Source organism: Mustela nivalis (assembly GCF_964662115.1).
Source record: "Mustela nivalis genome assembly, chromosome: 4".
In the NCBI taxonomy this organism is placed as follows: Eukaryota; Metazoa; Chordata; class Mammalia; order Carnivora; family Mustelidae; genus Mustela; species Mustela nivalis.
This window is the reverse complement of record NC_139023.1, coordinates 151,685,070-151,697,711: the sequence shown is the minus strand read 5'-3', so window position 1 is coordinate 151,697,711 and position 12,642 is coordinate 151,685,070. Positions and strand designations below refer to the sequence as shown.

The 12,642-nt window shown below is 49.5% G+C and overlaps 1 protein-coding gene across 2 annotated transcripts in view; it reads left to right on the top strand.

The window, feature by feature from the left end:
• The window catches only part of FAM167A (family with sequence similarity 167 member A), a 43,001-nt gene that overhangs the window by 20,469 nt on the left and 9,890 nt on the right, over positions 1–12,642 (top strand). The window lies entirely within an intron of this gene.

The following is a 12,642-nucleotide window of genomic DNA, read 5'->3' as shown; positions in this document are numbered from 1 at the left end:
CTAGTCACAGGTACTTATGGAGGGACTGTGTTGAAGGAGCTACCCAGAGGGTGACATGGTTGATCGGCCCTGAAAGCTTTGGGCTGGGTCTCAGAGGCCGTGAGGGAGTCTGCCCAGAAGTCAGGACCTGGTTGTAGCGGGGGGCGGGGGGGGGGTGCATTCAAGGGAATGACCATGAGCAACAGCTATCCTTGGGGAGTAGGGGGCAGTAGCTTGACCTTTTCTCTGCCCAGGGGACAGCAGGTTCCCAACAGGGGCATCTCTCAGCATGTGAGAAGGGGAACGGGTATTCAGAACTCTGTGCCCATAGTCCAGAGGAGAATCACTGGTCCCAGGCATGATGGCTTCTTGGCAAAGCTGGGCACAGTGCTCATTCTCGCCATGATCTCAACTCCTGCCCCTCCCCATCACCTGTGGCCCAGGTCACACCTGCCCAGTCGGGCCTCTGTAGCCACAGGTGAGCCAGCAACGAACGGCCAAGTGCTTTCGAGAGCCACTTGTAACTCCTGTGTCATCAGGGTAGGCAGAGGTCTCCCTGGTTTGTTCTGCAAAACCCCGAAAAATAAATCCCCTTTGGGGCCTGGAATTCCTCAAGGGTTGAAATAAATCATTGGGGCACAGGAGAGGGGAGGCTCAGGGACTTAGCTGTCCCATCCATTGGAAGTCTTTTTTTGTTTTAATGTTTAATCTTTCATTGGAACCAGTTCCCCAATGCCTGTCTTTAGTAACTGGAGTGTGAGTTGGCTTGCATAGCAAATGGGGCACCTGTGGCTTCACACCTTCCTCTCTGGACACCCCATGCCCCTGGGGGCTTCAGGAGGTAAGTTGAGAGGGATGCCCCATGGGCCAGGCTCTTTAAAGCTGCTCTTTAAACTCCTGAGGCTGAACTGCTTTAGTTGGTTTTCACAAAGAGAACAAAAATATCCCCATCAATCAAGGATTCTGTTACTTGGCTCTGCGTCCATTTGAGGTTTTATTGCTTCTGGGAGTGGAGGCGTTTGCTTTTGAAATAAATTAGCATTCCCTGTGGGCCCCCTTTGGGGTAGAAAGTAGAAAAGGTATTCCCTGCGCATAAAGGAGGGAGTTCTCTAGAGCTTGTCCTCCTCATCCTCTGCATGAGAGAGGGGTCTCTCAACCCCAGCTGCATATTAGTCACCTGGGAAGCTTTAAAACATCCCAGAACCTAGACGCACCTCAGATCTATCAAATGAATATTTGATAGACCCTGGGTGGGTCCCAGGCATCAGTAGGTTTTAAAGATCACCCCACCCCAACTTCCACCCACCGCCCCAGTGCTTCCAATCAATGCAGCCTAGGTTGAAAAGCATTGCTATAGTTCTGCAGCCTGTGTCCCTTTTCTTGCCCAGCCACTGCAAACCAAGCTACACAAGTGCCTCAGGCAGACTACATGCTGAGGGAAAGCAGATGGGCCAGGTCAAGGACAACCATTGGTAATGGAGAGAGCAATGCTCTGTAGGCAAAGAAAGGAGGGCTAATTGCCAGGGCTAACTTGTCTGCCAAAGGCTGGTTGAAATAATTTGCACGATATTTTCTTTTCTTTCTTTCTTTTTTTTTTTTTTTTAAAGATTTTATTTATCTATTTGAGAGAGAGAATGAGAGAGAGAGGGAGAGAATGAGAGGGTCAGAGGGAGAAGCAGACTCCCCACTGAGCAGGGAGCCCGATGCGGGACTCGATCCTGGGACTCCAGGATCATGACCTGAACTGAAGGCAGTTGCTTAACCAACTGAGCTACCCAGGCGCCCTGCATGATATTTTCTTATTTTTCATATACCGTGTAGTCGTTTTATCCTGTTTTTATTTACATTGTCCGGTTAGTTAACAAACTGTGTAATATTAGTTTCAGGTGACAATATAGTGATTCAACACTTCTGGGCATCAGCTGGTGCCCTCCTTAATCCCCATCACCTATTTCCCCCACCTCCTAACCCTCCCACCTACCCCCTCCATTTCCCCCACCCCCCAGCCCCTCCCCTCTGGTGACCATCAGTGTGTTCTCTGTAGCTGAGGGTCTGTTTCTTGGTTTGCCTCTGACTCTTCTTTTTTCCCCTTACCTGGTTTGTTTCTTTTCCTATTTATTTATCTTTATTTGGCAGAGATCACAGGTAGGCAGAGAGGCAGGCAGAGAGAGACGGGGAAGCAGGCTCCGGGGGCTCATCCCTCATGACCTGAGCCAAAGTCAGAGGCTTTAACCCACTGAGCCACCCAGGCACCCCTTAACTGGTTTGTTTCTTAAATTCCATGTATGAACAAAATCATATGGTATTTGTCTTTTTCTGACTGACTTATTTCACTTAGTGGTATATCCTCTAGTTCCATTCGTGTCATTGCAAATGACAGGATTTCATTCTTTTTGTGGCTGAATAACACTCCATTGTGTGTACACCGCATCTCCTTTGTCCATTCATCAGTCGATAGACACTTGGGCTGCTTCCATATGTAACTATTGTAGATAACGCTGCTGTAAACATCAGGGTGCGTGTATCCCTTCCAATTGGGGATTGGGGTTTTTGTATTCTTTGGGCAAGTAGTACAATTGCTGGATAGTAGGGTAGTTCTATTTTTAACTTAAAAAAAAAAAGATTTTATTTATTTAAGATTTATTTAAGAGATGGAGTAAGGGGACAGGGACAAGCAGATTCCATGCTGAGCATGAAGCCCAATGTGGGGCTCAGTCTTCTGACCCTGAGATCATGACCTGAGCTGAAACCAAGTCAGAGGCTTTAGCCAGCTGAGCCACCCAGGAGACCCTCTATTTTTAACTTTTTGAGGAAACTCCATACTGTTTTCCAGAGTGGCAGTGCTGGTTCATTTCTATGGTATTTATCACCCTTCCCACCATTTCTCTGCGCTAACAGGTTTGGGTAATAATAGTAATAGTAATAATAATAATAATACAGAGATTTGTCACTAATTGTTGTGTGCCACACACTTCACATGTGTTACCTCTTTTGGTTGTCACGTCACTTTCTTGTCAACCACATTTTATAGAGGAGAAAACCAAGGCTCAGACAGGAACGTGGCAGTAAGTAAGAGAGTCAAAATTTGAACTCTGGTCCATCTGGCTGTGTTGCCCATGCTCTTCTTAGCCAACATACTATGTAGTATCTTCCAAAGGCAATGGATTTTGCTGGGTGATTCCTAAAAATGTACATTCACAAAGATGCCAGCAGTCACCAGAATGCATGTACATGGGAGCCAAGGGAGAAGTAAGACTGAATGACAATCCCAGTCCTCACACCATTATTTCTTGGTCTTACATCAGATCTGTGTGATTGCTGTAATTGTCTCCATTTTACAGATGAGTAAAGTGAGGCTCATAGAAGTCAGAGGCCCTGCCTAGGACTGTATGACTAGTAAGTGCCAGAGGCAAAGCTTGAACTCAGCCTTCTCCATTGAGGGTAGAGGGCTATGAGGAGAGAAACAGGAGAGCCAGCCCTCCCGCAGAGGGCCCAGTTGGGCATGCTGAATGAGCAAGCACAGGGGCAGATCTGTGCTCCAGAAATCACTCAGAAACACTTCTTAGAGCAGTGACTCCCAAACTAATATGCATACAGATCACCTGGCTCTCCCATTAAAATAAAGATTATGATCCATGATTCCAAATTTCCAACAAGCTCCAGGGTAATGCTATGCTATGGGTCCATGGACCACACTTTGAGAAGTCAGGACTGAAAGGCAGGCAGGACTGGAGCCAGGGGACCAGCGAGAGACCACAGAAGGAAGCCCCAGGGATCCCCAGGCCTAGACCCCGACATGAGCCATTGCCTTAGCCTCCCTTTAGGCTCAGGGCTCAGTCCATAAATGGGCCTCTGGGAAGGAAGTCCCAGCATCCCACACTGAGTTGTCCAAGACTGAGATTCCATCAGAGATTGTACGTCTGAGGTCAAAAGCAGCTCGAATGCAGACTGGCAGGCAGGCGCACTTGAATGTGAACTTCTACCCACTTCCATTTTGGGGATTAAATAGTAACAGGCAACTCATAAAATCCTCCAACTGGTTGGAAAACACGGAGTTCGACATCTGCACAGCAAACGGATTCTCACATTTTGAGAATTGCAGTCAAAACATTTAGCTTCAAATCATTTGTTTTCCTAATTTGTCATCTGACAACTCACTGCTGGTGGCATTAAAAATTAACCTTTTTATTGGGGCCTGGGTGGCTCAGTCGGTTAAGCAGCTGCCTTCGGCTCAGGTCAGGATCCCAGGGTCTTAGGATTGAGCCCCATGTCTTGGGGCTCCCTGCTCAACAGAGAGTCTGCTTCTCCCTCTCCTTCTGCCCCTCCCACTCATGCTCTCTCACGCTCTCTCAAATAAACAAAATCTTTTTTTTTTTTTTTTAATTAACCTGTTTTTCTAACCCGGTGAAAGTAGTTTCAAATAACCTTTGTTTTATTTTAAGCCCAGAGTTATGTTTTCTTTATAGCTGGGCAGGCTCACTCCACCAGTGCGTCAGGCTCATAGGCAAATTTGTCTTTTCTCTTCATGTGGCTAAAGGTAGCAGATTAAAAATCTGTAATTCAGACAATCACGTGGCTGCTTTCCCTCCAGGAAGCCAAACCCTCCCTTTGTTGGAAGTTTTGGCCCTGGAGTAGATTGCGCCCAGCAGTGTGGGCAGGCCCCGAATGACTCTCTGATCACCCCAGGGCTGTCCCAGGCACTGTTAATAAAACCAGGAGGCGTTGTCCTTGTTGACCCTTTCAGGGGCAGGCCATGCTGGGTCCGGACAGACGGGCTAGTCCACCCCCGTCTTCTACGTCTTCTACGAGGCCAGCTCAAAGGCAGAGAGTGACTGCCTGGATCTCATTCCCAAGCCAAGAAAGGATCCTAAGAGCTCCCTCGGGGATTCACTCTCCCTCTCTGCTCTCACCTAAGGGATGTGCTCCAGGGATCTGTAAGCAGGGCAGACTTTTCCTCTCAGTCTCATGTATTGGAGGCAAGGAAGGTGGAGATTTCTCAAACACTGTCGGCATTACTCCTCCAAGCTAGGAAGTCCTGACCTTTGGCTTCCCCAAGTATCCAGGGACCCTGTCGCCATCTGCTTACAACAGGCAGGGTTATAGCCTCTCTGTGCAAGAAATGGACCCAGAGCCCAGTCCAGTGGCCGTGGTGCATCTCTGCCTATTTCAGACTGCTCATGTTGTCAGGAAGTCCCAGTCTTAGGTCCTTGCCTTTGGGGCTGCCTCACTAGGTGGCCAAGGCATAAGGGTAGTCCTCCAGGAAAGAGTGAGCTAGAAAGGGCATGCCTCAGATCATGTGGGACTCGGCTCTCTAGCTGAGTCTGGAATTCAGATTTCACAAACCTCTGTGCTTGGTCCCAGAGCTTGTAGCACAAGGGGGAAAGGGACACTCCCTGGTCTCCTCTCTTCAACCCTGCTAAAATATTCCCCTTGTCAACCTGACAGATAAAGAAAAGGGGGAAAATCTTCCACTTGGCCTGTGTGCTGCCAAAACTAAAAACAAAACAGAATGGTCCTGCTTCCTCAGGGTTTGTCTTTGGGGCCAGAATCCTTGGGCGTGAGAAATATTTTTCTTGTAGTTTCATGCAGGTGTTTGATACCCACAGAAAGCCTCCCAAAATGTGTTTATGGTTGTTAGAAAAAGGGAAGAGGAACCTGACAAGTTTTAGTAATTCTAGGACCTGCTGTGGCAGGTCACAGACTTGAACTTGGCTGGCCCTATATGTGGCTACAGCTTGATTTCAGCTTCTTCTGATTAAGCCTCTCTTGCCTGTGCTGCCTGTTTGGCAAGCACATGACTGGTGTGTCCCAGGCATGGCCAACAAGGCCAGTGTTACCCATTTCCACTGAATGATACAGCCAAGTGGCAATTCAAGCACACCAAGCAATGTTTGATGATCGTCGTGGTCCTGCCTCCTATCTAGGGAGCATGGTATTGTCCCCAAAGCACTTTTACATACAGTATCCTGGGAGAAGCCTTGGAGGTACTTGCTATTCCCATTTTACAGAGGAGAAGACTGAGGCTCAGAAAGATACTAAGCCTGAAATCAGAGAGGTTAAGTGACTTGCTCAAGATCACATGCAAGGATATGGCCAAACAAGGACACAGACCCACATCTCTGGGCTCTGGATCCAGATTGCTTACCTTTGTGCTAGGTATAGGTACTGACACTCTCGGTGTTCTAGTCGGTGAGGCCAGGAGTTGTCCAAAAGCATGTATTTAAAACCCTGCTGGATACCTGAGTAGCTCAGTCAGTTGGGCTTCGCCTCAGGTCTGCCTTTGGCTCAGGTCATAATCCCAAGGTCCTGGATTGGTCCTGCATATTGTTCTCCCTGCTCAGTAGGGGAGTCTGCTTCTCCCTCTCCCTCTGCTGGTAGCCCTGCTCCTGTTTGCTTACCCTCTCTCCCTCCCTCTCTGTGAAATAAATAAATAACATCTTTAAAGGAAATGCATAAATAAAACCCTGCTAATTACGGAACAGAACACGTGTAAAGAGTGAGCAAGGCCTCACAACCACCGTGTAGCAGGGCCTAGGAAAGCTGTGGCCATTCTATGATAAGGATATGCTCAGAGCCATCCAGAGAGGTGCTGGCTGAGCTGGGGTTCAAATCCCCAGAGTTTCTAGTCTGGCTGTTCCTTTGCCCAACTTGAGTCTTCTCAGTGTACCTGGGAGCTTTCAGCCAGCCTGGTATGAGCAATCTGCGGGAGGAAGACTGTTCTAGTAATCTGGCTACACACTTTAGTAACACTTCAGTCTTTACTAAAGTATTTACAAACAAAGTCACCGACAAAGGCAATAGGACAAAACATCAGTGACCTTTATTTCTGAATGCCATTATTATTCTTTGAGCTTTTCTATAGCTTCTGAGGTTTCCAAAATAAGAATGCATTATATACCACTAGAAAGAAAAAAAGACAAAAATGAAAGGTAAAAGAAAGAAGTTCCAAGCTCCTCTCTGACTTGCCAGTGTAATTGGTACACGTTCGTTACCTTATAATCTGCAGGTTTTAAGAAAGGCATAGACTCTCCTAGACTAAAATAAGAAAACTGACACCTGGTTCCGCAGAAATTCCCCAGTCACAATGAGGGCTGACGATGTGGGGACCGTTGGCCAGTGAGATGAAGCCAGCTCCAAGAATCAGGTCCCGCCCCTTTCCTTTCCTTAAGTGTCTTGCAGTTGAAAGGAAAGGGAGGTGGAAGACAGGAGCAGAGGCCTGATAGGAGCACCCACCACAATAGCAGCAGAAGGCAGCCCTGGTGGGTGGGTGGGTGGGGGGGGTCCTTTGATCCAATCCTCCTTTCATCCACTATAGCCAGAGTTCACGGAGTACCTGAAATTAGGAGCTGAGTGCAGGTGCGGGCCAGGGTGAAGGGGACAGGGTTCCTGCCTTTATGGGGTTCTCCCTTTTGTGGAGGAGACAGACACAAAACACAATGACACAGTGTGACAAGAGCTATGCTAGAGGTATAATAAGTACAGTTCCAAAATGCTTCAGGGAGCTGAGGCGTACGCTGAGTGGTCGCTGTGTGCCAGGCACAGCAGACAATCAAATTAACCAAGGGGAAATAGACAACTCCCTACCTTCTTCCACAACCAAATCCTGTCTTTAAGTGGGTTTGACATTAAGCGGCTCCTTATTTCCAATTCACATTTTTCTGATAATAAGGAAAACCCAATTCCTCTGAGGGGCACCCCCCAGGTTATAATAACTACCCCATATATTAATGTGTAGTAAGTTTTGGAAAAGGTACCCATGGGCATTTGTTAAAAATACAGATCTTGGAGTGCCTAGGTGTTTCAGTCTGTTAAGCATCTGCTTTTGGCTCAGGTCATGATCCTGGGGTCCTGGGAAAGAGTCCCTTATCCAGCTCCTTACACGGTGGGGAGCCTGCTTCTCCCTCTGCCTGCTGCTCCCCATGCTTGTGCTCTCTCTCTCTGACATATAAATAAAATCTCTAAAAAAAAAAAATTACAGCTCCCTCCCAACTCTCCATGGAAATTCAGATTCCATTAATCTGTGGTGGTGTCAGGAAATTTACAAGTCCTGTGGGGGGTTCTAATGTAACTGGGTCACCAACCAGACATAGGTGGAGTGGGAAAAGCATAAAATTTGTGACTAAACAAGACTTCCAATCAGGGTCTACGATACCCTAGCTGTGTGACTTTAGGAAAACCGATTAACCTAGCCCCAGGTTTTGTCATTGTAAAATGATCTAATAAATACCTACGTGGCAGAGTGTATATAATAAATACCTACCAAGATAGTCAGGGTCTCTGCACTAAATGTCCTGTAAACATTTATAGTCATCACAACATTCATACAGTGCTCTTTTAAGGCAAGCACTGTCCCCATTTTGCAGATGGGAAAACTGAGGTAGAGTAACTTGACCAAGATCAACCAGCAGGGTGGGAGGTTGAACCCAGAGCTGACTGACCTCAGAACCCCTGCTTTGAATGGCTGATACACCATCAGTTGCTCCTGGGATTGAATGAGCTTGAATCTACTTTGTATTTCATGAGGTTTTAGGCTCGTTCAACATCCTCTCAACTCCTGGAGTTCTAGGCTGTTATTCTCCAAAGTTTGCTCGATTTTGCACTTTTTCCAAGAACTTCCCTCTCCCTTGGAGAAGTCTTCATTATTCTAATATAGACAGGCCGGATCTGGTGGCACAGAGGTTCAGAGAGAATTGTTCAAGATTGAGACATACCCTTAGGCTGAACGTCCCCTTTCTGAAGGATGTGTTATTTTATAAGCTTCGGGACCCACCCCTGTCCCTAAGCCTCCACCAGGGCCAAAAATAAATAAATAGATTTAAAAAAATAAAGAAAAGAAAAGAAACAAAAAAACCTGAGCACTGTCCAAAGGGGGTTGTTGGTCATGTTCCTGGACACGGGCCACCAGACACAACCAGTGAGCAGGCAAAAGCCACAGAAAGCTGACAGAGAGGCTCACTCAAGGCGGCTGAGCCTTCTGCAGGGGAAACGGTTTCCACGTCTGCACTGTCTGCACTGAGGGCCTGGCACTCAGGAGCAACGCGGGGAGAAGGAGAGTCCCAAGCCAGTGGGCAGTCCTAGCTTCTCTGCCTCCCTCACTGTTCCCCCGAAGGGCAGGCATGCCCGCCAGCACCAGCAGCTGAGGACGATCCTCTCTGGTGGAGCTAGTTCTTACCGCGCTACCTAGAAGGATGCACAGAGCCACCACATGCAAGAGCAGGAAGGAGCCAAGGGGCTGATCACTCTTGTTTATCAATGAGGAAATGCACAGAGAGATCCCGTGAGTGCCCGTCAGTCAGCTGTCCCAGGCTCGCTGCCCAGCTCTCTCCATCCCACCCCCTCCTCAGCTCACACTCTGCCAGCAGCCCCAGGGCCACCGCTGGCCACATTCCACAGCATTCACCAGTTGGTGGCTTTACTAAGCTCCTGGGGTGTGTGGGGGAGGGGAGCAGCCCTGACTCTGGACTCTGATGGGAGTAGCTGGGTCACAGCCACTTCCCAGGTGCAGCAAATACTCTCCCGAGGTGGGTTTTGCTTTCACCCCAGCGGCCCTAGGCTGCTTCGAGTTCCCTCAGGCAGATGAGGCCCAAACCATCTGTTCTTTCTAAGGAGGCAGGCTCCAGGTTAATGGAGTGTGAAATAACTTTGGAGAGCGAAATGGCCTCAGTCATGCCTGGAAGGTGGGGCAGAGAATAGATTAGCTTCACTTCCTCTTGAAGGCACTGTGAGAATCTATATATAGAACCTCCAGGTGCCCCGGAGCCTTGATTACTCATACAAGCCCCAGCCCCAGAGAGCTCTTGGCCCACAAGCAGTGGTCCTCACTCGTGGACACCCAGTGTCTCTGGCTGGTTCGGGGCTTGCTCAGCCTCTGGTGTGAAACTCCCACTCTGTCCATTTCCAAGCTGGGAAGCCCGGAACCCAGGAGAAGTCTCGAAGTCCCGGCAGGTGTGCTCTAGGGGTCTTCTCGGGGCTCTCCACGGAAGTCAGGGCGCCTCGGCCCCCTTCATTCAGTTGACAGCTGCCCTGGCCACAGCTGCCTGATCTCCAGGCAACGTCCTAAGGAAGCACCACCACCACCACCCCGGGACCGATAGTGCTCTCTGTAGATACAGTGTGAAGACGGTGCGAGGGGCTCACGGGGGAGCAGGCACCCAGCCCACAGGGGGTCCCCGCTCTGGCAACTTTCCCACCCAGAGACACCCCAGCAGGACGTCCTGCTTTAGAGAGGCCAAGGAGCCAGGCTCTCCTTGTAGTCTGCCTCGAGGTCTCGCTCTAGCAGCTTGCCAGGAGCGGTGCAGCTCTGCGAGGTCCCTGCTGGCTGTCCAGGGCACTGGCCGGGAAGTTGGGGAAGGCCCGCACCGGCCAAACTGAGAACGCCCCACCTGGGAGAGTCCTCTGCCAAATCCTGAAGTGCTTGGGCATTACCAGCTCCGTGAAACCTGATAAGACACGTGATAAGGGGGACGTTAATGCCACCCTGCCAACCCCACCCGCTAGGCCTAAGTGTGAGGAGCAACACAGGTGTCAGGTGTCAGTAATAATCTGCGAAGTGTGTGGGAAGCACGATTTGTCAACCAGCTCTACTCCGGGCCCTGCTGATGAGGGAAGAGGAATGATACCAGACCTCGGCACTCAAGGACTCCTTTGAGTTAGTGGGAGAGTAAAGGGTGACAAACAGGAAATAACTCAGCTCTGCAGTTCTGGAGGCTAAAGTGGAACTAATACTTATGGAACCTCATGTCCTATACAGAGTCTCTTACACATGTGTTACTCGTGTCATTCTCAAGAGCAGACATTATGATTATGCCCATTTCACAGATAAGGAAATCGAAGCTCAGACAGCTTGAGCAACTTGCCCAGAGTTACACCATCAGCGAGTGGTCAATGAAGGACTTTGAACCCACAAGCCAGTGCTCTGTTCATACGATTCACTGCCTCTCCACAGGCCTGGAGGGCAGCCTGGGTGAGAAAGACGGGAAAGGCCCCCTAGGATTGCCCCAGCTGGAGAAAATCAAAACATGGCTCTGGGGAGGTATCATCCATTGATGGGCTCATTCTTTCTTCCTTTCTTCCTTCCTTTCATTCAATCACTCACTCAACAAATGGCTTTTGAGCACCAGAGCTATGCACCAGGCCCTGGAATGGGCCTGGTGAATACAGGGTAGTCATTTCTCCTTGGTGTTTTGCCACCTGATGGGGGGACAGATGAGTCAACTAAGCCTTGTGGAAGTACTGCGGTAGGAGGCACCCATGGTGGGGAGTGTCACCCAATCTGCAGGGTTTAGGGGCAAGGGCTGGTCCTGAAGGATGATACGGAAGGGAAGAAGTATTCTTGGGGAGGGAATAAGGACCCAGTGTGACTGCCATGGAGGGAAAGAGGCTCAGAGTGGAAGAGCTGAGGCTGAAGAGACCAAGGGAGCCAGGAGGGCTGGTGGTACCTTTGAAAGTTTTGAAGAGTGGGGAGACCTGTCCTCTAGCCTCTTGAGTGTAGGGCCCAGGGCAGACAGTGGGAGGGGAGTTGTCCTTCCCAACACGGCCACAGCGCCCATCTCTTCTGCTCTCACTCAAAGGACACAGGATTCCTCTCTTGGGTGCGGAGCTTCTAGGCCCACCTCATGTCCAGGAGGCAGTCTTATCAGGGAGGGGAAGGGGATCAGCATCCCCTTTCCATAAAGGGGTCACACCACAGCCCAGAGCCACTCCTCTCACTAGGGGCTGATCTAGGACTGTGTCTTACTCTCTTGCTGCTACTGCAACAAATACCGCAGCCTGGGTAGCTTCACAGCCACAGACATCGAATTCTCACAGTCTGGAGGCTGCAAGGCCACAATCGGGCGACCAGCACGTCAGGAGAGGGCCCTCTTCGGGTCACAGACTTCTTGCTGAGTCCTCACATGGGGGAAGAAGAGGTGGAGGAATCTCTCTGGAGTTTCTTAGAAGAGTGTCAATCCCATTCATGACTTAAGCGCATCCCGAAGGCTCTACCTCCAAATACTGTCACATCGGGCATGAGGGTTTCAGCGTGTGAATTTTGCGGTCACACAAACATTCAAAGCAAACTGGAACCCAGAGCCTCTGGGAACAGATCTAGGGGCTCTTCAGGATGCATCAGGCTGTCCTTCTTAAAGGCCAGCCTTGTGAGTGAAGACGCAGTTTGGTCTAGGACCTTCCAAGTTTGAAAATCAATGGCCTGATCATATACATAGAGTTTGACTCTTGCCACAGAGGACAGACAGTCCCTTGCAGGGTACTGCTCTCTTCTCTGGCTCTGGGCTCTGCTCAAACTTTCCCTCCCATTAGACAGTGGCTCCAAGGGGGCACAAGAGCCCCTTGGAGGAGCTGAGACAGATGGTTATCTTCTGCCCAGACAGAAGCCGTGGTGCCCTTCCACCCACCCACACCCTGGGCCAGGGACAGCCTGGCACCTACCCAAGACCAGTGGCATCAGAGTGGCAGCCATGAGCACAGCCTTTCCTTTGCCAGGAAGAGTGGTCTCCTGCTGCCAGAGTAGAGACCTTTGAGAAGCATGTTCCAGCCTCCTCTCAAATCAACAGCTTTGCTGGAAAATCAATCCCCAAACAGTTTGGTTTCTAGGGGTGTTGGAAAAAAATGTTTTTTAATTTTTCCCAGACCCTAAAGTTGCCTCTAGCAGCACATTTCAGT